We start from the raw sequence: 23,575 nt of genomic DNA on the forward strand, positions 1-23,575 counted from the left end.
AATGAAACAGAGTGAAAAATTTAAAGGGGTCTGAATACTTTCCATGCCCACTGTATACACAAGTATATACAGTACTTTTCAAAAGTTAAGTTTTAGATCTCACTTAGCTGTTTTTTGTTATTAAAAATAACCAGTGAAAGCTAAGCAGACAGCTGTGAGCTGTTATTAATAGCCTGGGAAAATCCATGAATATTGGCCCTTTCCCGAAATAATAACATCAGCTCACAGCTGTCTGCTTTCCCTCAACTGGTTATTAAAAATAAGGGGGACCCCATGCCATTTTTTCCATCTGTTTTTCAATTTATAAGCTAAATGGATGTACAGTAAATGACACACGCACTGCACTAATTATATATCTCACTGAGATATTTCTATCTATCAAGTCTACAGTATGTCACAAAAGGAAGACGGCACATCACACTTTTGTAAATATTTTATTATATCTTTTCATGGGACAACACTGAAGATATGACACTTTAATACAATGCAAAATAGTCAGTGTGCAGCTTGCATAGCAGTGTAAATTTGGTGTGCCACTAATGTCTAAATTGCTGGCAACAAAAGTGAATACACCCCTAAGTGCAAAGGACAAATTGTGCATCCATTTTCTCTCCCCGGTGTCATGTGACTCATTCGTGTTACAAGGTCTCAGGTGTGAATGGGGAGCAGTTTTGTAAAATTTGATGTTATTGCTCTCACACTCTCTCATACTGGTCACTGTAAGTTTAATATGGCACCTCATGGCAAAGAACTCTCTGAGGATCTTAAAAAAAGAATTGTTGTTCTACATAAAGATGGCAGAGGCTATAAGAAGACTGCCAACACACTGTAGCACGGTGAGCAAGACCACACAGCGATTTAACTGACCTTGCCATGATCAACCAAAAAAGTTGAGTGCACATGTGCATGAGTGCTGCCAGCATTTGTGCATAGGTTAAATGAGTGGGTGGTCAGCCTGTCAGTGCTAAGACCATGCGCCGTACACTGCATCAAATTGGTCTGCATGGCTGCCATCCCAGATGGAAGCCTCTTCTAAAAATTAGGCACAAGAAAGCCTACAAGCACTTTTTTGGAGAAGGCAAGCAGACTAAGGATATGGAACATTGGAACCATGTCGTATGATCTGATGAGACCAAGATAAACTTATTTTGTTCAGATGGTGTCAAGCGTGTGTGGCGGCAACCAGGTGAGGCATACAAAGGCAAGGGAGCCTTGCCTACAGTCAAGCATGGTAATGGGAATGTCATGGTTTGGGGCTGCATGAGTGCTGTCGGCTGTGAGGAGCTACAGTCCATTGATGGAACCATGAATGCCAACATGTACTGTGCCATAATGAAGCAGAGCATGATCCTCTCCCTTCCGAAACTGGTTAGCAAGTCGGTATTCTAAGATGTTAACAACCCCATACACAACTCCAAGATGACTACTGACTTGCTAAAGAAACTGAGGGTTAGGGTATGTGCACACGCTGCGGATTATTCTGCGGATTTTTCCAGACTGATTTTGGTAATTCCGCAGGTAAACCATGCTGCGGATTTACGGCGGAATTACCTCGGATTTACTGCAATATTTTTGCGAATTTTGTGCGGATTCCACCTGCGGTCTTACACCTGTGGATTCCTATTATGGAGCAGGTGTAAACCGCTGCGGAATCCGCACAAAGAATTGACATGTTGCAGAATAAACAACACTACATTTCCGCGTGTTTTTTTCCGCAGCATTTGCACTGCGGATTTTGTTTTCCATAGGTTTACATGGTACTGTAAACTCAGCGAAAACTGCTGCAAATCTGCAGCGGCCAATTCGCTGCGGATCCGCAGCAAAATCCGCACTGTGTGCACATACCCTAAAGGTGCTGGACTAGCCAAGGATGTCTCCAGACCTAAATCCTATTCAGCATCTCTGGTGCATCCTCAAATGGAAGATTTCAGTGGCAACTTGTGAAGCTCTAGTGAACTCTATGCCTAAGAGAGTTAAAGCAGTTCTTGAAATATAATGGTGGCACAATTGACACAATTTGGCTATTTTCACTTAGGGGTGTTCTCACTTTCGTTGCCAGTGGTTTAGACCTTAATGCAGTGTTCCCCAACTCCGGTCCTCAAGTGCCACCAACAGGTCATGTTTTCAGGATTTCCTTAGTATAGCACAGGTGATTGAATGCTTGTCTGTCCAAGTGATGCAATTATCACCTGTGCAATACTAAGGAAATCCTGAAAACATGACCTGTTGGTGGCTCTTGAGGACCGGAGTTGGGGAACACTGCCTTAATGGCTGTGTGTTGAGTTATTTAGAGAGCACACCACATTTACACAGTTATACAAGTTGTACTCTGACTACTTTACATTGTTTCAAAGTGTCATATCTTCAGTATTGTCCCATGTATGTGAATGCTTTTCTGCCCAATGATGACAAAAGTATTCTCGGAGTGATACCTTTATTGGCTAACCAGAAAATAATATGTTTGCAAGCTTTCAGAACACAGAGGCTCCTTCCTCAGGCAAGATTACAAATAGATTAATAGGAAAATAAGCACAACATGATTTAAGGGATACTACAGTAGGACATTTGTTCATGAGGTGGGAGGTTTGATGCCTACTAAAGATAAGCCAGGGAAATCAAATTGGGCATTGTTTTATAAATGGAGAGGCAGTGTGAATGGTCTTCTTAGGGTACCGTCTCACAGTGCAATTTTGATCGCTACGACGGCACGATCCGTGACGTCGCAGCGTCGTATGATTATCGCTCCAGCGTCGTAGACTGCGGTCACACGGTGCAATCACGGCGCTGGAGTGATGCCGAAGTTCCCGGGTAACCAGGGTAAACATCGGGTTACTAAGCGCAGGGCCGCGCTTAGTAACCCGATGTTTACCCAGGTTACCAGCGTAAACGTAAAAAAAACAAACAGTACATACTTACATTCCGGTGTCTGTCCCCCGGCGTTCTGCTTCTCTCCACTGTGTAAGCACCATTGCCGGAAAGCACAGCGGTGACATCACCGCTGTGCTCGCTTTCCGGCCGGCAGGCGCTCACAGTGCAGAGAAGCTGAGACGCCGGAGGACAGACACCGGAATGTGAGTATGTACTGTTTGTTTTTTTTACGTTTACGCTGGTAACCAGGGTAAACATCGGGTTACTAAGCTGCTAAGTTACTAAAATCAGCTGTTAAATTGAGTCCTAGTGTCAAAGAATGGAACATCTTTATCAGTTTGAATTCCCAAATTTTTCTTTGTCATCTTTGTCCCATGAAAAGATATAAATTAACACTGACACATTTGGTGTCCCTGTAATCGCAACAAAAATGCAGATATAAAGCAGTGTTTTTAACGCTTTTTAAATTGTACAGAAAAGCTTTGATTCAGAGTTTAAAAACGCAGCAGCGTTTTTTTCATCTGTCATTTCAGAAGAAGCATATAGTAAAAAAAATGCACCAAAACTGCAGAGTTTAGCAGCGTCTTTATGTGCAGCGAAGGCAGAGATTTCAAGGAATCACATTTGCTTAAATAATTTAGACTTTTTTCACATGTGGCGTAAATGCATATTTTCTGCTGCTTTTGTTGCACAGAAATTCTGCTGTTTAACTGTTAAAGCAAAGTGGATTTGATTTCATGAGAACTGCGCCCCTTGTGCGGCAAAAAACATTGCTGAACCGTGCGGTTTTGGTGATTTTATTTCTTTCTTGTCTTCTATGTGGAGCTTCAAAAAAATACATGTAAAAAACTGCAGTTACTCTTTAACCCCTTTCTGTCATTAGACGTACTATTCCGTCCATGTGTGGTGGGCCCTACTTCCCAAGGACAGAATAGTACGTCCAGCACGATCGGCCGCGCTCACGGGGGGAGCGCGGCCGATCGCGGCCGGGTGTCAGCTGACTATCGCAGCTGACATCCGGCACTATGTGCCAGGAGCGGTCATGGACCGCTCCCGGCACATTAACCCCCGGCACACCGCGATCAAACATGATCGCGGTGTGCCGGCGGTGCAGGGAAGCATCGCGCAGGGAGGGGGCTCCCTGCGGGCTTCCCTGAGCCCACCGCAGCAATGCGATGTGATCGCGTTGCTGCGAGGGTCTTACCTCCCTCCCTGCCTGCTCCAGACCTGGATCCAAGATGGCCGTGGATCCGGGTCCTGCAGGGAGGGAGGTGGCTTCACAGAAGCCTGCTCAGAGCAGGCACTGTGAAGCAGCCTGCGCTTCTCTCAGATCGGTGATCTGTCAGAGTGCTATGCAAACTGGCAGATCACCGATCTGTATTGTCCCCCCCATGGGGCAAAGTAAAAAAGTAAAAAAAAAATTTTCCAAATGTGTAAAAAAAAATAAAAAAAAATATTCCAAAATAATGAAAAAAAAAAAAAAATTATTCCCATAAATACATTTCTTTATCTAAATAATAAAAAAAAACAATAAAAGTACACATATTTAGTATCGCCGCGTCCGTAACGACCAGAGCTATAAAACTGTCCCACTAGTTAACCCCTTCAGTAAACACCGTAAGAAAAAAAAAAAAAACGAGGCAAAAAACAACGCTTTATTATCATACCGCCGAACAAAAAGTGGAATAACACGCGATCAAAAAGACAGATATAAATAACCATGGTACCGCTGAAAGCGTCATCTTGTCCCGCAAATAACGAGCCACCATACAGCATGATCAGCAAAAAAAAAAAAGTTATAGTCCTGAGAATAAAGCGATGCAAAAATAATTATTTTTTCCATAAAATAGTTTTTATCGTATAAAAGCGCCAAAACATAAAAAAATAATATAAATGAGGTATCACTGTAATCGTACTGACCCGAAGAATAAAACTGCTTTATCAATTTTACCAAACGCGGAACGGTATAAACGCCTCCCCCAAAAGAAATTCATGAATAGCTGGTTTTTGGTCATTCTGCCTCACAAAAATCGGAATAAAAAGCGATCAAAAAATTTGACGTGCCCAAAAATGTTACCAATAAAAACGTCAACTCGTCCCGCAAAAAACAAGACCTCACATGACTCTGTGGACCAAAATATGGAAAATTTATAGCTCTCAAAATGTGGTAACGCAAAAAATATTTTTTGCAATAAAAAGCGTCTTTCAGTGTGTGCCGGCTGCCAATCATAAAAATCCGCTAAAAAACTCGCTATAAAAATAAATCAAACCCCCCTTCATCACCCCCTTAGTTAGGGAAAAATTAAAAAAATGTATTTATTTCCTTTTTCCATTAGGGCTAGGGTTAGGGCAAGGGTTGGGGCTAGGGTTAAGGCTACAGTTAGGGTTGGGGCTAAAGTTAGGGTTAGGGTTTAGATTACATTTACGGTTGGGAATAGGGTTGGGATTAGGGTTAGGGGTGTGTCAAGGTTAGAGGTGTGGTTAGGGTTACTGTTGGGATTAGGGTTAGGGGTGTGTTTGGATTAGGGTTTCAGTTATAATTGGGGGTTTTCCACTGTTTCGGCACATCAGGGGCTCTCCAAACGCGACATGGCGTCCGATCTCAATTCCAGCCAATTCTGCGTTGAAAAAGTAAAACAGTGCTCCTTCCCTTCCGAGCTCTCCCGTGTGCCCAAACAGGGGTTTACCCCAACATATGGGGTATCAGCGTACTCAGGACAAATAGGACAACAACCTTTGGGGTCCAATTTCTCCTGTTACCCCTGGGAAAATACAAAACGGGGCTAAAAAATAATTTTTGTGGGGGAAAAAAAAAAGATTTTTTATTTTCACGGCTCTGCGTTATAAACTGTAGTAAAACACTTGGGGGTTCAAAGTTCTTACAACACATCTAGATAAGTTCCTTGGGGGGTCTAGTTTCCAAAATGGGGTCACTTGTGCTGGGCTTCTACTGTTTAGGTACATTAGGGGCTCTGCAAACGCAATGTGACGCCTGCAGACCATTCCATCTAAGTCTGCATTCCAAATGGCGCTCCTTCCCTTCCGAGCCCTTCCATGCATCCAAACGGTGGTTCCCCCCACATATGGGGTATCAGCGCACTCAGGACAAATTGGACAACAACTTTTGGGGTCCAATTTCTCCTGTTACCCTCGGGAAAATACAAAACTGGGGGCTAAAATATAATTTTTGTGGGAAAAAAATTTTGTTTTATTTTTACGGCTCTGCATTATAAACTTCTGTAAAAGCCCTTGGTGGGTCAAAGCGCTCACCACACATCTAGATAAGTTCCTTAGGGGGTCTACTTTCCAACATGGTGTCACTTGTGGGGGGTTTCTACTGTTTAGGTACATTAGGGGCTCTGCAAACGCAATGTGACGCCTGCAGACCATTCCATCTAAGTCTGCATTCCAAATGGCGCTCCTTCCCTTCCGAGCCCTTCCATGCGTCCAAACGGTGGTTCCCCCCCACATATGGGGTATCAGCGCACTCAGGACAAATTGGACAACAACTTTTGGGGTCCAATTTCTCCTGTTACCCTCGGGAAAATACAAAACTGGGGGCTAAAAAATAATTTTTGTGGGAAAAAATGTTTGTTTTATTTTTACGGCTCTGCATTATAAACTTCTGTGAAGCCCTTGGTGGGTCAAAGCGCTCACCACACATCTAGATAAGTTCCTTAGGGGGTCTACTTTCCAAAATGGTGTCACTTGTGGGGGGTTTCTACTGTTTAGGTACATTAGGGGCTCTGCAAACGCAATGTGACACCTGCAGACCATTCCATCTAAGTCTGCATTCCAAATGACGCTCCTTCCTTTCCGAGCCCTCCCATGCGCCCAAACAGTGGTTCTCCCCACATATGGTGTATCATCGCACTCAGGACAACTTGGACAACAAATTTTGGGGTCCAATTTCTCCTGCTACCCTCGGGAAAATACAAAACTGGGGGCTAAAAAAATAATTTTTGTGGGAAAAAATTTTTGTTTTATTTTTACGGCTCTGCATTATAAACTTCTGTGAAGCCCTTGGTGGGTCAAAGCGCTCAAAACACATATAGATAAGTTCCTTAGGGGGTCTACTTTCCAAAATGGTGTCACTTGTGGGGGGTTTCAATGTTTAGGCACATCAGTGGCTCTCCAAACGCAACATGGCGTCCCATCTCAATTCCTGTAAATTTTGCATTGAAAAGTCAAATGGCGCTCCTTCCCTTCCGAGGTCTCCCATGCGCCCAAACAGTGGTTTACCCCCACATATGGGGTATCAGCGTACTCAGGACAAATTGTACAACAACCTTTGGGGTCCAATTTCTTCTCTTACCCTTGGGAAAATAAAAAATTGGGGGTGAAAAGATAATTTTTGTGAAAAAATATGATTTTTTAATTTTTACGGTTCTGCATTATAAACTTCTGTGAAGCACTTGGTGGGTCAAAGTGCTCACCACACCTCTAGATAAGTTCCTTAGGGGGTCTACTTTCCAAAATGGTGTCACTTGTGGGGGGTTTCAATGTTTAGGCACATCAGGGGCTCCCCAAACGCAACATGGCGTCCCATCTCAATTCCAGTCAATTTTGCATTGAAAAGTCAAATGGCGCTCCTTCGCTTCCGAGCTCTGTCATGCGCCCAAACAGTGGTTTACCCCCACATATGGGGTATCGGCGTACTCAGGACAAATTGTACAACAACTTTTGGGGTCCATTTCCTCCTGTTACCCTTGGTAAAATAAAACAAATTGGAGCTGAAGTAAATTTTTTGTGAAAAAAAGTTAAATGTTCATTTTTATTTAAACATTCCAAAAATTCCTGTGAAGCACCAGAAGGGTTAATAAACTTCTTGAATATGGTTTTGAGCACCATGAGGGGTGCAGTTTTTAGAATGGTGTCACACTTGGGTATTTTCTATCATATAGACCCCTCAAAATGACTTCAAATGAGATGTGGTCCCTAAAAAAAAATGGTGTTGTAAAAATGAGAAATTGCTGGTCAACTTTTAACCCTTATAACTCCCTAACAAAAAAAAATTTTGGTTCCAAAATTGTGCTGATGTAAAGTAGACATGTGGGAAATGTTACTTATTAAGTATTTTGTGTGACATATCTCTGTGATTTAATTGCATAAAAATTCAAAGTTGGAAAATTGCGAAATTTTCAAAATTTTCACCAAATTTCCGTTTTTTTCACAAATAAACGCAGGTATTATCACAGAATTTTTACCACTATCGTGAAGTACAATATGTCACGAGAAAACAATGTCAGAGTCACCAGGATCCGTTGAAGCGTTCCAGAGTTATAACCTCATAAAGGGACAGTGGTCAGAATTGTAAAAATTGGCCCGGTCCATAACGTGCAAACCACCCTTGGGGGTGAAGGGGTTAAAGTGCAGAATCAACACTTTTCTGTATTATAAAAACACGTAAAAAATGCGGCTTCACATGTGCACCAAAAAAAATGCATCAAATAAGGGGGAGAAGATTGTTTTTGAGTAGTTTTGTGTGGATCCTGCAGAAAATAAAAAACAGTATTTCTGCAATGTGTGAACATGGCCTACAGACACAAAAAAGCCAGATGTCAAATAGTGAAGCTACATAAAGATGACAAAGTGCTGGTGGCTCCGACTATGAATGAAGGAACAAAACATAAATCCACAGGTCCCAACTAGAGATGAGCAGGACACACAGATGACGTCGCACTGCCCTGAATGATCAAAAGCCGCAGCGGAGACGCCATAAGGTTCGAGATTCATGGTCTCCCTATCCAGCTGCCAGGTAGCACTGACCTGAGCACTGGACCAGACGTCCCTTGGATACAGAGGACAGTCGTGATTTGGGTCTATGACCTGCAGTCTCAGGTGTCTGCTGAATGTCCCTCACTGTCACCACCCCGCTGACAACTCCTCCTGCTCAAGGCGAAAGAAATGGTAAATAGGCGTGGATTGGGGTGTGGCCAAAATACGCTACTCACTATACACGCCACATGAGTTGTCCCTCTTTCTGTTCATCAAAAGTTGGGAGGTGCGCTTATATAAATTGTGATTCTAAAAAATATGCTTATCCTTCAATTTGATGAGAAGAACAAAATCTAAATTAAGTAAATGTTTTATGTCCATGTGTAAGTATCCTAAGGCACCAGATATACCATATGAAAGAATGGCTGGATCCTGAAGAAAGCTCTCTGCATGATTCACGCATGAAGTACCACTTAACATAAGCAAATTTCTCTTTCACACTTAATTTTCTGCTTTCTCTCAGTTATTCACACTGGTAAGAGATCTAACCACACTCATTGACCTAGATGGGCGGGAGCTTGTGAAATGCAGCACATACATTTTTTTGTTCCCTTTCCTCTGGCAAAACATGAATTATACATGGTTGTCTAGGAGATGAGACAGCTTTTCACAAAGTCTGCCTCTGAAAATCTCAGAGCAGCAGCAGAATACTTAAATGAACTGCTTTATATACTTTTAAAGCATTTCCATGAAAATGAGTGCAACTCTGAAAAGACTGGTGACATTATATGCTTGAAATGTTATGCGGTGCTATTCAAATAAACCAACAAAACCGCCATACCATGCGGCCAGTATATTAATGTTAGCAGTTGCATCAATTAAGGAAATGTACAAAAATGTTTGATCAAGAAGTACATAATAGGAAAATTCATGATAAAGTCGAGTGATGGTAGCATGAGAGCTTGACTCTAGTATATAATAGTTGCCTCATTTTGTCATTCACTAGTATGTTAGTTTGCATAATATCAAAATGGTTCGCAAACAATGAAGTGTCATTTTACCATAGAAAAAGCAGAAAGTGCAGTCACACTGTCACACTTGTTTCTTTAAAATTCAAAATAAAAAATGGCTTAGTACTTGTAGCTGGAAAGAAGTGATCCAGGTAGGCATGCGTGGATCAGACACAATTCGAATTCACCTTGTACGCATGAATTTTCCCAGGAGATTTGATTTGCATGGAAATTATTCACCTTAACTTTAAAATCCCTTATTAATAGCACCCCAGAGCAAATTAACATAAAAAAAGGAAAATTATATTCACCTTAGTGCTCACCTTCTTACCGTCCACTTCTCACCGTCAGCTGCCCAGTCTTTGTTGAATCTTCTGATTGCATCCACGACTGCTGCATCTCCAGAACTCTTCACACTAGTCAAGGAATTTTGTCCCTGACGGGGCCCGGCAAGACTGATGTGGCCCGTGATCAGAAGAAGCAAGGAGGACCAGACTTGACAGTGAACAGTGGATGGGCTGGAGAAATGAGCCAAGGTAAATAAAATATGTTTTTTTTTAACCTTTTTAGTACACTTTACAGTTTAGATAAAATGGCAGCCAGCAGCTGCAAATTTGCTGATTCTGCATGGAAGTGAATTACAAAAAATGCATATTTTGTTGAATGCAGAATTTTGTAAAATTCAAGTATAATGCAATTCCACTCAAATATATGCTCCTATCTATCTATTATCTGTGGTTCCAAGATATGCCACACAATGTCTGGTTTACCACATCAACATTGGCTTTTGATGACACTGATTTATGCGCTAAAGCTGGGAAACCAGTAGGAGACGAACATGCATTTTCTTCTCTGAGCAAAAGTTTTTGAGACCAATTCAACCTTTTCATTTTTTAAGTCACTTTTATTTCTTGTCTTGTTTAATGTTGTAATTTTTTTTAAACAAGAACAGTAACATATATTGTGACATATAGTGTTTTCATCCACTACAATACCCGTTTCATAGCCCCAATACAATATTTTGTCCCCTAAAATGCTCCCACACCCAGTATAATACATTACAATAAATCCACCTCAATTTGCTCCCAGAGTGTCCTTCACATCCACACTATAATGACCCCACAGCAAGACTCCACAGATTTTCCACCTCACACAGTATAATGCCATCACACTGACCCCCTCAGTATAATTTCACACAGCTACCCAACCCAATATTATGATGTCCCCTGTGATAGATTGGCTTAGGCTACTTTCACACTAGCGTTTTTCTGTAGACGTCCAAATGCGTCGTTTTGTGTAAAAAACGGATGCATCAAAACTAGTGAAAAACGGATGCAACGCATACAGCATTTCGACGGATCCGTCGCAAATGCGCTAAACGGTTCCGTCGAAATACTGTATGCGTTGCATCCGTTGCATCTGTTTTTACCATCCGTTATATCCGTTTTTACGACGGATCCGTTTTTAGAATGGGAGGCTCCCAAATTTTGATTGGCTACTGGAAAATATGGAAAACTATATAGTGACTGTTTTTACAGCCCATCTTTGAGGGTTTTAGTTTGTGGCAGCGATGGAAGGTGTACTTGGTAGGATTGCGAGTGTGGTGACTGACGTGATATTTGAGACTAGGGTTGAGCGAAACGGGTCGGCCATTTTCAGAAGTCGCCGACTTTTGGCAAAGTCGGGTTTCATGAAACCCGACCCGACCCCTGTGTGGGGTCGGCCATGAGGTCGGCGATCTTCTGAATCTGGGATCGGAATTCCGATACCGAGTTCCGATATGTTTGCGATATCGGGAATTGGTATCGGAATCCATATTTAAGTGTAAAATAAAGAATCAAAATAAAAAATATTGATATACTCACCCTCTGACGCGCCCTGGTACTAACCGGCAGCCTTCCTTCCTAAGAATCAGCGCGTGAATGGCCTGCGGTGACGTCACGGCTTGTGATTGGTCGCGTGGCAGTCACATGGGCCATCGCGACCAATCACAAGCCGTTACGTCATCTTAAGGTCCTTCACACGCTGATTCTTAGGAAGGAAGGCTGCCGGAAAGAAGCCGAGGGTGAGTATATACCTAATAGGAATATACTCACCCTCGGACGCGCCCTGCTTCTTTCCGGCAGCCTTCCTTCCTAAGAATCAGCGCGTGAAGGACCTTAAGATGACGTCACGGCTTTGTGATTGGTCGCGACGGCCCATGTGACCGCCACGCGACCAATCACAAGCCGCGGACGTCATTCCCAGGTCCTAAATTCCTAGAATTTAGAATTCTAGGAATTTAGGACCTGAGAATGACGTTCGCGGCTTGTGATTGGTCGCGTGGCGGTCACATGGGCCGTCGCGACCAATCACAAAGCCGTGATGTCACGGAAGGCCCTGGACGTGCTCATTTTAACCAAAGCAGGCCGCCGGTTCCCTCGGTAAGTTGCAGGGGCCGCCGGACAGGTGAGTATATCAATATTTTTTATTTTAATTCTTTATTTTACACTTAAATATGGATCCCAGGGCCTGAAGGAGAGTTTCCTCTCCTTCAGACCCTGGGAACCATAGTATCCCATTGCAGTGCATTGGGTTTCGGGTTTCGGCCGACCCCGACTTTTTTATAGGATCGGCCGATTTCACTCGACCCGACTATTGAGAAAGTCGGGTTTCGTGAAACCCGACCCGATCCTATAAAAGTTAAGGTCGCTCAACCCTATTTGAGACGAATCGCCTGGATATCATAGTGCGGGAGAAGGAGGCGGCAGCAGAAAAACGGAGGATGCTTCTGCAGCAACGTCGACGGAGACGACTCTGGATACATCGAATAAATGAACTGCGGATGACCAGGGGTGTCCAGTCCACTCTCTACCTGGAGTTGTGGCACAACCCAGACAAATTTTTTAATTATGTGCGGATGAAGAAGGAACATTTCGATTTTTTGCTGGGAAAACTAGAGGATGTCATCCAAAGGCAGGACACACGGATGAGGCTTGCCATCACACCGGCGGAGCGGCTGATGGTTACACTGCGGTAAGCCTTTTTTTTTTATGTCATTGCACATATGTAATGTGATATTACATACTGCAGAAAATACTACACTGAAACATTGCATCGCATTTTCTGCAGTATTTAATTATTTTATTGTTTGTGGCCATTCCACTGCCTTTTATGTAATTGCTCATATTTAATGTCATGTTACATGCTGCAGAAAATACTGCACTGAAACATTGCGTCGCATTTTCTGCAGCATGTTATTTTTGTTTTGTTTGTGGCCATTCAACTGCCTTTTATGTCATTGCTCATATTTAATGTCATGTTACATGCTGCAGAAAATACTGCGCTGAAACATTGCGTCGCATTTTCTGCAGCATGTTATTTTTTTTTTGTTTATGGTCATTACACTGTTTTATGCAGGGTGTATTGTGCGTCCTGACAGAACCAAAATGTCCACAGTGCCATTTATTGAAACTGTACCATGAAACCAAAAATTTTAAATGTTGGTCTGTGCAATTTTTTCTAACATATTTTTTTTTTCTACAGCTTCCTTGCTACGGGTGAATCTCTGACTTCACTCCATTACCAATTCCGGCTTGGCATTTCCACTATTTCCGGAATAGTGAAGGAGACCTGTTGGGCTATTTGGGAAACTTTACAGCTGGAGTATATCCCCCAACCATCAATGGACATCTGGCTGACAAGTGCCGAACAGTTTGAGCAAATGTGCCATTTCCCTAATTGTGTTGGTGCCATCGATGGGAAACACATACGGATTGCTAAACCGGCAGGAACAGGCTCTGAGTACTACAACTACAAGAAATACTTCTCTATTGTACTCATGGCTATAGCAGACGCCAACTGCAAATTCCTGGCTGTGGACATAGGAGCGTATGGACGGTCCAACGACTCTCAAGTTTTTAAAACCTCTCCAATGGGCCGGTGCTTGTATGGAGAGACATACGATTTCCCGCCAGCCAGACCACTCCCGGGAACCAGTGGACCACCCATGCAATATGTATGTGTCGGTGATGAAGCTTTTCAGCTATCGCTGCACCTACTCAAACCTTATGGTAGCCGTGACTTAAACCGTACAAAACGGTTATTTAATTACCGCCTTACTAGAGCCAGAAGAGTCATCGAGTGTGCTTTTGGCATACTGACGGCAAAGTGGAGAGTTCTGCTGACTGCAATAAAACTGAACACCAAAACAATAAACGAAGTTGTTAAGGCCTGTGTGGTGCTCCATAACTTTGTACTGTCCAAGGAGCCTGTTTCTGTCGATGACGAAGAATTGGAGACAACCTTGTGGGATTACCGCAGCAGCTCTGTTCGCTCCACAGGGTCTGTTACCAGGATGAGGGACCAGTTTGCAGATTATTTTGTGTCACCTGTTGGGCGGGTTCCATGGCAAGACACCATTGTGTGACATGTTTTTATGTTTCCTGTTTTCTGTATATTTAAAAATTGTGTTTACATCACCCCCCCCCCCAAAAAAAAAAAAAAGAGTAAATAAGTGTGGTTTTCTTGGGAATAAACCCAATTTGTTATACCTTTCAAATGTGTGGTGTTTATTTTTATTGTACCTTTTTTAAAGTTACCATATTACCTCAATGAATGCACATACACAAAGAGTAGATTTTAAATCAAACTGGATTTTATTTTTGTTAATTTTTTTGGGAAACTTTTTTTTTTTGTTGGTAAAAAAGTAACATAATTAAGTTTTTATACATAAAAAGTAACATACACTTATACACTTATAAATTTTCAAAGTGTGGGGTGGAGATACTAGCGGAGGAGGGGCTGGAAGGTTGGACCACGTCGATAGGTGGAGGCTGACCAGAGGGGGGGGGGGTTGGGGTAGGGGGAATACTTAATGGGGAAGGAAATCTGGGCAAGGAAGAAAGGAGTGGGGAAGGAATTTGGTTTGTGGGCCGGGATGGGAATTGGGACTGGGTTGGGAATTGGGACTGGGTTGGGTATTGGGACTGGGTTGGGTATTGGGGTTGCCATGGGTATTGGGAATGGCTTTGGTAATGGGGGGCCTGGTGTTAAAATGGGGCCTGGGGTGGGGCATAATGTGTAGATGGGGCCTGGGGTGGGGCATGGTGTGAAAATGGGGACTGTGGTGGGGCATAAGGTGTAGATGGGGACTGGGGTGGGGCATGGCGTGAAAATGGGGACTGTGGTGGGGCATAATGTGTAGATGGGGCCTGGGGTGGAAATGAAGTGGCTGTGTGGGGAGGTGTGGGGGTAGTTTGGGGTTCGTGGAGGACCTTGAGTAGAGCATCATGGCAGCTATTCATTACCCGCATCTGTTGCTCAAAAGAAAGCTTTTCCATGCTCCTGAGCATGGATTGAAAAAAAAGGTTGGATGGAGATTGACTTACATCTGAATGCAGCCTATCCAAGCGACTGCTGGTTTCATGGCTGGTTTCACTAATGCATGATTGCACCATGTTGAAACCAGCAGTCACTTGCTCTCCCAAAATTTTGAAAGAGCTTTGGAAGGATGCATTCAGATGTAAAAACTCAGGAGCATAGCTCCTTTCCAGACCCCTCTGTCGCTGCCGCCACGAACCTAATGGTGGTCTAGAGGTGGCAGGATCAGAGGGGTGGGGTAAAGGGAACGCTAACTGTTGAGCATCAGATTCGAGTAAGGAAGGCTGCAATGATGCTCCAAAACTTGGGGCGGATGAAGTGGAGGGGACAGAGGGGCCAGATGAGGGGTCAGAGGTGTGGGGCCTACTGACGTGGCCCTCGGTGGCGGACGCTTGAGAGATCGCTCCAGAGGCCGCCGAGGCAGATGCAGACCCCCAATGGCTGGAAAAGGTGCTGTGAAAGAAAAAACAAAAACAATTAATATATTGATAGGAAAAAGCCCTGACTGAAACCAAACAAAGTTAGACAGGTTAACATGGTTATTTAGTGGGCTGTATAATACTTACGCTCTACTCAACATGGTTTGCCTGAGGAAGGAGAGGGCCATGCCATATTTGTATTTCGTCCTCCTTCCTGATGAGCCACTCGGGGCCTGCATCTCCTTGTTAAACTCCCTCTTGAAGCGATCCCTCAGTGACCGCCACCGCTTCCTAACCTTTCCACCTGTGAAGACAAGAATGAAAAGGAAAAAAAAATTGTTAAATTCAATACATTACATTCAGCTCAAAACATCACTGAAAAGTGAATACTTACATTCTCTGCTCTGCTGCTGTGGATGAAGGTCCTCCCACCTCGGCAACACACTCTGGCATACTTCCTCCCAGAGCCGACGGGTGACATGGGTGTCAGCATGCCTGCGGTCAGCCATGTTCCACAGCAGCTCCCGCTCGCGAACCTCCTCAATCAGGCGGTCCACATCTATGGTGTCGTCCATGTCTTCGGCGGGAGCATGCTGTGAAGACTGTGAAAAAAAGAAGAAGAAAAACAAAAAAATTAGTACACTGAAACACAAAAGTACCAATAGAATCCAAAAAAATAACAACTCACTAATGGCCGACCGCGGCGACGATTACGCCGACTCTGGGAGCGGCTGGGAGAACCTTCACGGTGTTGTGCAGCAGCAGCAGCAGGAGACTGAAAAAAAGGAAAATAATTATCTTTAATATAGGCATATGTTTTATGTGTTTAGTTATGTATGAAGATCTGTTTTGTGTTTGGTGCAATGTGATGTGTGAAGCAACTGATTCGCCACTACTTACACTTGGTTCCCCCACAACTTGCATCTCTCCACCCATCTTGTCCCCTTCTGACAGCTCCTCATCTGATTCAGCTGCCTGTTTAAACATAATGCATGTAGTAATTAACAAAAATTTACATGAAAAAAAAAAAATAAATAAATTTTTTGGGTTAACTTACCGATACACGCTGTTGCTGTGGAGGAGGGCTGTCAGAAGAGGACATTGTGTGTTATGATCCCAGTGGCTGGGGATCACAGGAAATACTAGCTAAGTAACTAAACATAGACACGAGCTCTAGGGAGGTGGTAACTGGACTGACCGCAAAACCTGATCCTATCCAAACACACTAAAGGTAGCCGGTGAACGTGCCTAAAATCCTGGACGTCTCGACGCAGCCTGAGAAACTGACTACCCCTAAAGAGAAAGCAAGACCTCACTTGCCTCAAGAGAAATAACCCCAAAGATATAGGAAGCCCCCAACAAATAATAACGGTGAGGTAAGGAGAAAAGACACACGTAGGAATGAAAACAGATTCAGCAAATGAGGCCCGCTAATACTAGATAGCAGAAAACAGATAGCGAACTGTGCGGTCAGTAAAAAACCCTACCAAAATATCCACGCTGAGAATTCAAGAACCCCCACACCAACTAACGGTGTGGGGGGAGAAACTCAGCCCCCCAGAGCTACCAGCAAGCTGGGAAATCACATATTAGCAAGCTGGACAAGAAACATATAGAACAATGATGATCAAAAAATGAACAAAACGGAAACTTAGCTTCTCTTGAAGAGACTGGGAGCAAGGTAGTCAGAAGGAATCAGAATAGCACTGAATACATTGACAGCAGGCATAGACTGAGAGTCCAAGTGAGCTTAAATAGAAAACCAGCCCACAGATAACGAGACAGCTGATGCCAGTCAAAAACCTGCAGAAAGACAGCACTCACACAGTACCACTTGTGACCACAAGAGGGAGCCCAGAAATAGAGTTCACAACAGTACGGTACCCCCCCTTGAGGAGGGGTCACCGAACCCTCATCAAGACCCCCAGGGCGATCAGGATGAGCCGCATGGAAGGCACGAACCAAATCGGCCGCATGGACATCAGAGGCGACAACCCAGGAATTATCCTCCTGACCATAGCCCTTCCACTTAACTAAATACTGAAGCCTCCGTCTGGAAATATGAGAATCCAAGATCTTCTCCACCACGTACTCCAATTCGCCCTCAACCAGCACCGGAGCAGGAGGCTCAATAGAAGGAACCACAGGCACCACATACCTCCGCAACAAAGACCTATGGAACACATTATGAATGGCAAACGATGCTGGGAGGTCCAAACGAAAAGACACTGGGTTAAGGATTTCCAAAATCTTATAAGGACCGATGAAGCGAGGCTTGAATTTAGGAGAGGAAACCTTCATAGGAACATACCGAGAAGACAGCCATACCAAATCCCCAACACGAAGTCGGGGACCAACACTGCGACGGCGGTTGGCAAAGCGCCGAGCCTTCTCCTGTGACAACTTCAAATTATCCACCACATGGTTCCAAATCTGCTGCAACCTATCCACCACAGAATCCACCCCCGGACAGTCAGAAGGCTCAATCTGACCCGAGGAAAAACGAGGATGAAAACCAGAATTGCAGAAAAAAGGCGAAACCAAAGTAGCAGAACTAGCCCAATTATTAAGGGCAAACTCGGCCAATGGCAAAAAAGTCACCCAATCATCCTGATCAGCAGAAACAAAACATCTTAAATAAGTTTCCAACGTCTGATTAGTTCGCTCGGTTTGGCCATTCGTCTGAGGATGGAAGGCCGACGAAAAAGACAAATCAATGCCCATCTTAGCACAAAAAATCCGCCAAAATCTGGACACAAACTGGGATCCTCTGTCAGACACAATATTTTCAGGGATGCCGTGCAAGCGAACCACATTCTGAAAAAATAAAGGAACCAAATCGGAGGAGGAAGGCAACTTAGGCAAGGGCACCAAATGGACCATTTTGGAAAAACGATCACACACCACCCAGATGACAGACATTCTCTGAGATACTGGAAGATCTGAAATAAAATCCATGGAAATGTGCGTCCAAGGCCTCTTCGGGACAGGCAAAGGCAAAAGCAAACCGCTGGCACAAAAACAGCAAGGCTTAGCTCGAGCACAAATCCCACAGGACTGCACAAAGGAACGCACATCCAGCGACAAGGAAGGCCACCAGAAGGACCTAGCCACCAAATCTCTGGTACCAAAAATCCCAGGATGACCTGCCAACACCGAAGAATGATCCTCGGAAATAAGTCTGCTGGTCCATCTATCTGGGACAAACAGTCTCTCTGGTGGGCAACGGTCAGGTCTATCAGCCTGAAATTTCTGCAGCACTCGTCGCAAATCTGGGGAAATGGCAGACAAAATCACTCCCTCTTTGAGGATACCAGCCGGCACTGAAACTCCCAGAGAGTCAGGCACAAAACTCCTAGAAAGGGCATCAGCCTTCACGTTCTTCGAACCAGGCAGGTACGAGACCACGAAATCGAAACGGGAGAAAAACAACGATCAACGAGCCTGTCTAGGATTCAGGCGCTTGGCAGACTCGAGATAAATCAGATTTTTGTGATCAGTCAAGACCACCACACGATGCCTAGCTCCCTCGAGCCAATGTCGCCACTCCTCAAATGCCCACTTCATAGCCAACAACTCCCGATTACCAACATCATAATTTCGCTCGGCAGGCAAAAACTTTCTTGAAAAGAAGGCACAAGGCTTCATCACAGAGCCATCAGAGCTTCTCTGCGACAAAATAGCCCCTGCTCCAATCTCAAAAGCATCCACCTCGACCTGGAAAGGAAGAGAGACATCAGGCTGACATAAGACTGGAGCTGAAGAAAACCGGCGCTTCAGCTCCCGAAAGGCTTCCACTGCCGCAGGAGACCAATTAGTCACATCAGAACCTTTCTTGGTCAAATCCGTCAAGGGCTTAACCACGCCAGAAAAATTAGCGATGAAGCGACGGTAAAAATTAGCAAAACCCAAGAACTTCTGAAGACTCTTAACAGATGTGGGCTGAGTCCAGTCATGAATAGCCTGGACCTTGACTGGGTCCATCTCAATAGTAGAAGGAGAAAAAATAAAACCCAAAAAGGAAACCTTCTGTACTCCGAAGAGACGTTTTGAGCCCTTCACAAATAAAGCATTAGCACGCAGGACCTGAAACACCATCCTGACCTGCTTCACATGGGACTCCCAATCATCAGAAAAGACCAAAATGTCATCCAGATACACAATCATAAATTTATCCAGATATTCTCAGAAAATGTCATGCATAAAGGACTGAAACACAGAAGGAGCATTAGAGAGTCCAAAAGGCATCACCAAGTACTCAAAATGGCCTTCGGGCGTATTAAATGCTGTTTTCCATTCGTCCCCCTGCTTGATACGCACAAGGTTATACACACCACGAAGATCTATCTTGGTGAACCAACTGGATCCCTTAATCCGAGCAAACAGATCAGACAATAATGGCAAAGGATACTGAAATTTGACCGTGATTTTATTTAGAAGACGATAATCTATACAAGGTCTCAGAGAAGCATCCTTCTTGGCCACAAAAAAGAATCCTGCACCAAGAGGGGAGGAGGATGGGCGAATATGTCCCTTCGCCAAAGACTCCTTTATATAACTCCGCATCACGGCATCTTCTGGTGTAGACAAATTAAAAAGTCGTCCCTTAGGGAACTTACTGCCAGGAATCAAATTTATAGCACAATCACAATCCCTATGAGGAGGCAGGGCACCGGATCTGGGCTCATCAAATACATCCTGGTAGTCCGACAAAAACTCAGGGACCTCAGAAGGAGTGGAAGAAGCAATTGACACCAAAGGGACATCGCCATGAATCCCCTGACAACCCCAACTTGACACAGACATAGCTTTCCAATCCAGAACTGGATTATGGGCCTGCAGCCATGGCAGACCCAAAACTACAACATCATGCAAATTATGCAGCACAAGAAAGCGAATCACCTCCTGATGTACAGGAGTCATGTACATGGTCACTTGAGTCCAATACTGAGGCTTATTCTCAGCCAATGGCGTAGCATCTATTCCCCTCAGTGGAATAGGAAATTCCAAAGGCTCCAGAACAAAACCACAGCGCTTGGCAAACGACAAATCCATAAGATTCAGGGCAGAACCTGAATCCACAAAAGCCATAACCGAGTAGGATGACAAAGAACAGATTAAAGTAACAGACAAAATGAACTTAGGCTGTATAGTACCAATGGTGACAGGTTTAGCGTTTTTTTTTAAGCGCTTAGAGCATGCTGAGATAACATGAGTAGAATCACCACAGTAAAAGCACAACCCATTTTGACGTCTATGACTTTGTCGCTCAATTCTAGTCAGAATTCAGTCACATTGCCTCAGGTCTCTGTTCAGAGAACACTGCCAGAGGATGCGCAGATTTGCACTCCCGCAAACGCCGATCAATCTGAATGGCCAAAGCCATTGAATCACTCAGACTTGCAGGCGTGGGGAACCCCACCATAACATTCTTAATGGCTTCAGAAAGACCCTCTCTGAAATTTGCAGCCAGGGCACACTCATTCCATTGAGTAAGCACTGACCATTTCCGAAATTTTTGACAGTACACCTCAGCTTCATCCTGACCTTGAGAGTTAACCAGCAAAGCCTTTTCTGCCTGGTTCTCAAGATTAGGTTCCTCATAAAGCAGTCCAAGCGCCAGAAAAAACGCATCCACATTCAGCAATGCAGGATCTCCTGGCGCCAGAGAGAAAGCCCAATCTTGAGGGTCGCCGCGTAACAAGGAGATAACAATTTTAACTTGCTGAGCGGAATCACCAGAGGAACAAGGTCTCAAAGATAGAAACAATTTACAATTATTCCTAAAATTCAGAAACCTAGATCTATCTCCAGAAAACAACTCAGGAATAGGTATCTTTGGCTCAGACATAGGGCTATGAACAACAAAATCCTGAATATTTTGCACCTTTGCAGCAAGATTATCCACACTAGAAGTCAGACTCTGAATATCCATGTCTGCAGCTGAGCTCAAAACCGCCCAGAGATTAAGGGGATGAGAGAAGCTAGACAGACTGCAGCAAAGGAAGAAAAAAAAAAATTGTACTCAGGACTTCTTTTATCCCACTTCATGCGATGCATTAAACACTTTTTAGGCCTGCTGTACTGTTATGATCCCAGTGGCTGGGGATCACAGGAAATACTAGCTAAGTAACTAAACATAGACACGAGCTCTAGGAAGGTGGTAACTGGACTGACCGCAAAACCTGATCCTATCCAAACACACTAAAGGTAGCCGGTGAACGTGCCTAAAATCCTGGACGTCTCGACGCAGCCTGAGAAACTGACTACCCCTAAAGAGAAAGCAAGACCTCACTTGCCTCAAGAGAAATAACCCCAAAGATATAGGAAGCCCCCAACAAATAATAACGGTGAGGTAAGGAGAAAAGACACACGTAGGAATGAAAACAGATTCAGCAAATGAGGCCCGCTAATACTAGATAGCAGAAAACAGATAGCGAACTGTGCGGTCAGTAAAAAACCCTACCAAAATATCCACGCTGAGAATTCAAGAACCCCCACACCAACTAACGGTGTGGGGGGAGAAACTCAGCCCCCCAGAGCTACCAGCAAGCTGGGAAATCACATATTAGCAAGCTGGACAAGAAACATATAGAACAATGATGATCAAAAAATGAACAAAACGGAAACTTAGCTTCTCTTGAAGAGACTGGGAGCAAGGTAGTCAGAAAGAATCAGAATAGCACTGAATACATTGACAGCAGGCATAGACTGAGAGTCCAAGTGAGCTTAAATAGAAAACCAGCCCACAGATAACGAGACAGCTGATGCCAGTCAAAAACCTGCAGAAAGACAGCACTCACACAGTACCACTTGTGACCACAAGAGGGAGCCCAGAAATAGAGTTCACAACAGTACGGTACCCCCCCTTGAGGAGGGGTCACCGAACCCTCATCAAGACCCCCAGGGCGATCAGGATGAGCCGCATGGAAGGCACGAACCAAATCGGCCGCATGGACATCAGAGGCGACAACCCAGGAATTATCCTCCTGACCATAGCCCTTCCACTTAACTAAATACTGAAGCCTCCGTCTGGAAATATGAGAATCCAAGATCTTCTCCACCACGTACTCCAATTCGCCCTCAACCAGCACCGGAGCAGGAGGCTCAATAGAAGGAACCACAGGCACCACATACCTCCGCAACAAAGACCTATGGAACACATTATGAATGGCAAACGATGCTGGGAGGTCCAAACGAAAAGACACTGGGTTAAGGATTTCCAAAATCTTATAAGGACCGATGAAGCGAGGCTTGAATTTAGGAGAGGAAACCTTCATAGGAACATACCGAGAAGACAGCCATACCAAATCCCCAACACGAAGTCGGGGACCAACACTGCGACGGCGGTTGGCAAAGCGCCGAGCCTTCTCCTGTGACAACTTCAAATTATCCACCACATGGTTCCAAATCTGCTGCAACCTATCCACCACAGAATCCACCCCCGGACAGTCAGAAGGCTCAATCTGACCCGAGGAAAAACGAGGATGAAAACCAGAATTGCAGAAAAAAGGCGAAACCAAAGTAGCAGAACTAGCCCAATTATTAAGGGCAAACTCGGCCAATGGCAAAAAAGTCACCCAATCATCCTGATCAGCAGAAACAAAACATCTTAAATAAGTTTCCAACGTCTGATTAGTTCGCTCGGTTTGGCCATTCGTCTGAGGATGGAAGGCCGACGAAAAAGACAAATCAATGCCCATCTTAGCACAAAAAATCCGCCAAAATCTGGACACAAACTGGGATCCTCTGTCAGACACAATATTTTCAGGGATGCCGTGCAAGCGAACCACATTCTGAAAAAATAAAGGAACCAAATCGGAGGAGGAAGGCAACTTAGGCAAGGGCACCAAATGGACCATTTTGGAAAAACGATCACACACCACCCAGATGACAGACATTCTCTGAGATACTGGAAGATCTGAAATAAAATCCATGGAAATGTGCGTCCAAGGCCTCTTCGGGACAGGCAAAGGCAAAAGCAAACCGCTGGCACAAAAACAGCAAGGCTTAGCTCGAGCACAAATCCCACAGGACTGCACAAAGGAACGCACATCCAGCGACAAGGAAGGCCACCAGAAGGACCTAGCCACCAAATCTCTGGTACCAAAAATCCCAGGATGACCTGCCAACACCGAAGAATGATCCTCGGAAATAAGTCTGCTGGTCCATCTATCTGGGACAAACAGTCTCTCTGGT

This window comes from Ranitomeya variabilis, chromosome 1 (genome assembly GCF_051348905.1).
Source record: "Ranitomeya variabilis isolate aRanVar5 chromosome 1, aRanVar5.hap1, whole genome shotgun sequence".
Taxonomy (NCBI): domain Eukaryota; kingdom Metazoa; phylum Chordata; class Amphibia; order Anura; family Dendrobatidae; genus Ranitomeya; species Ranitomeya variabilis.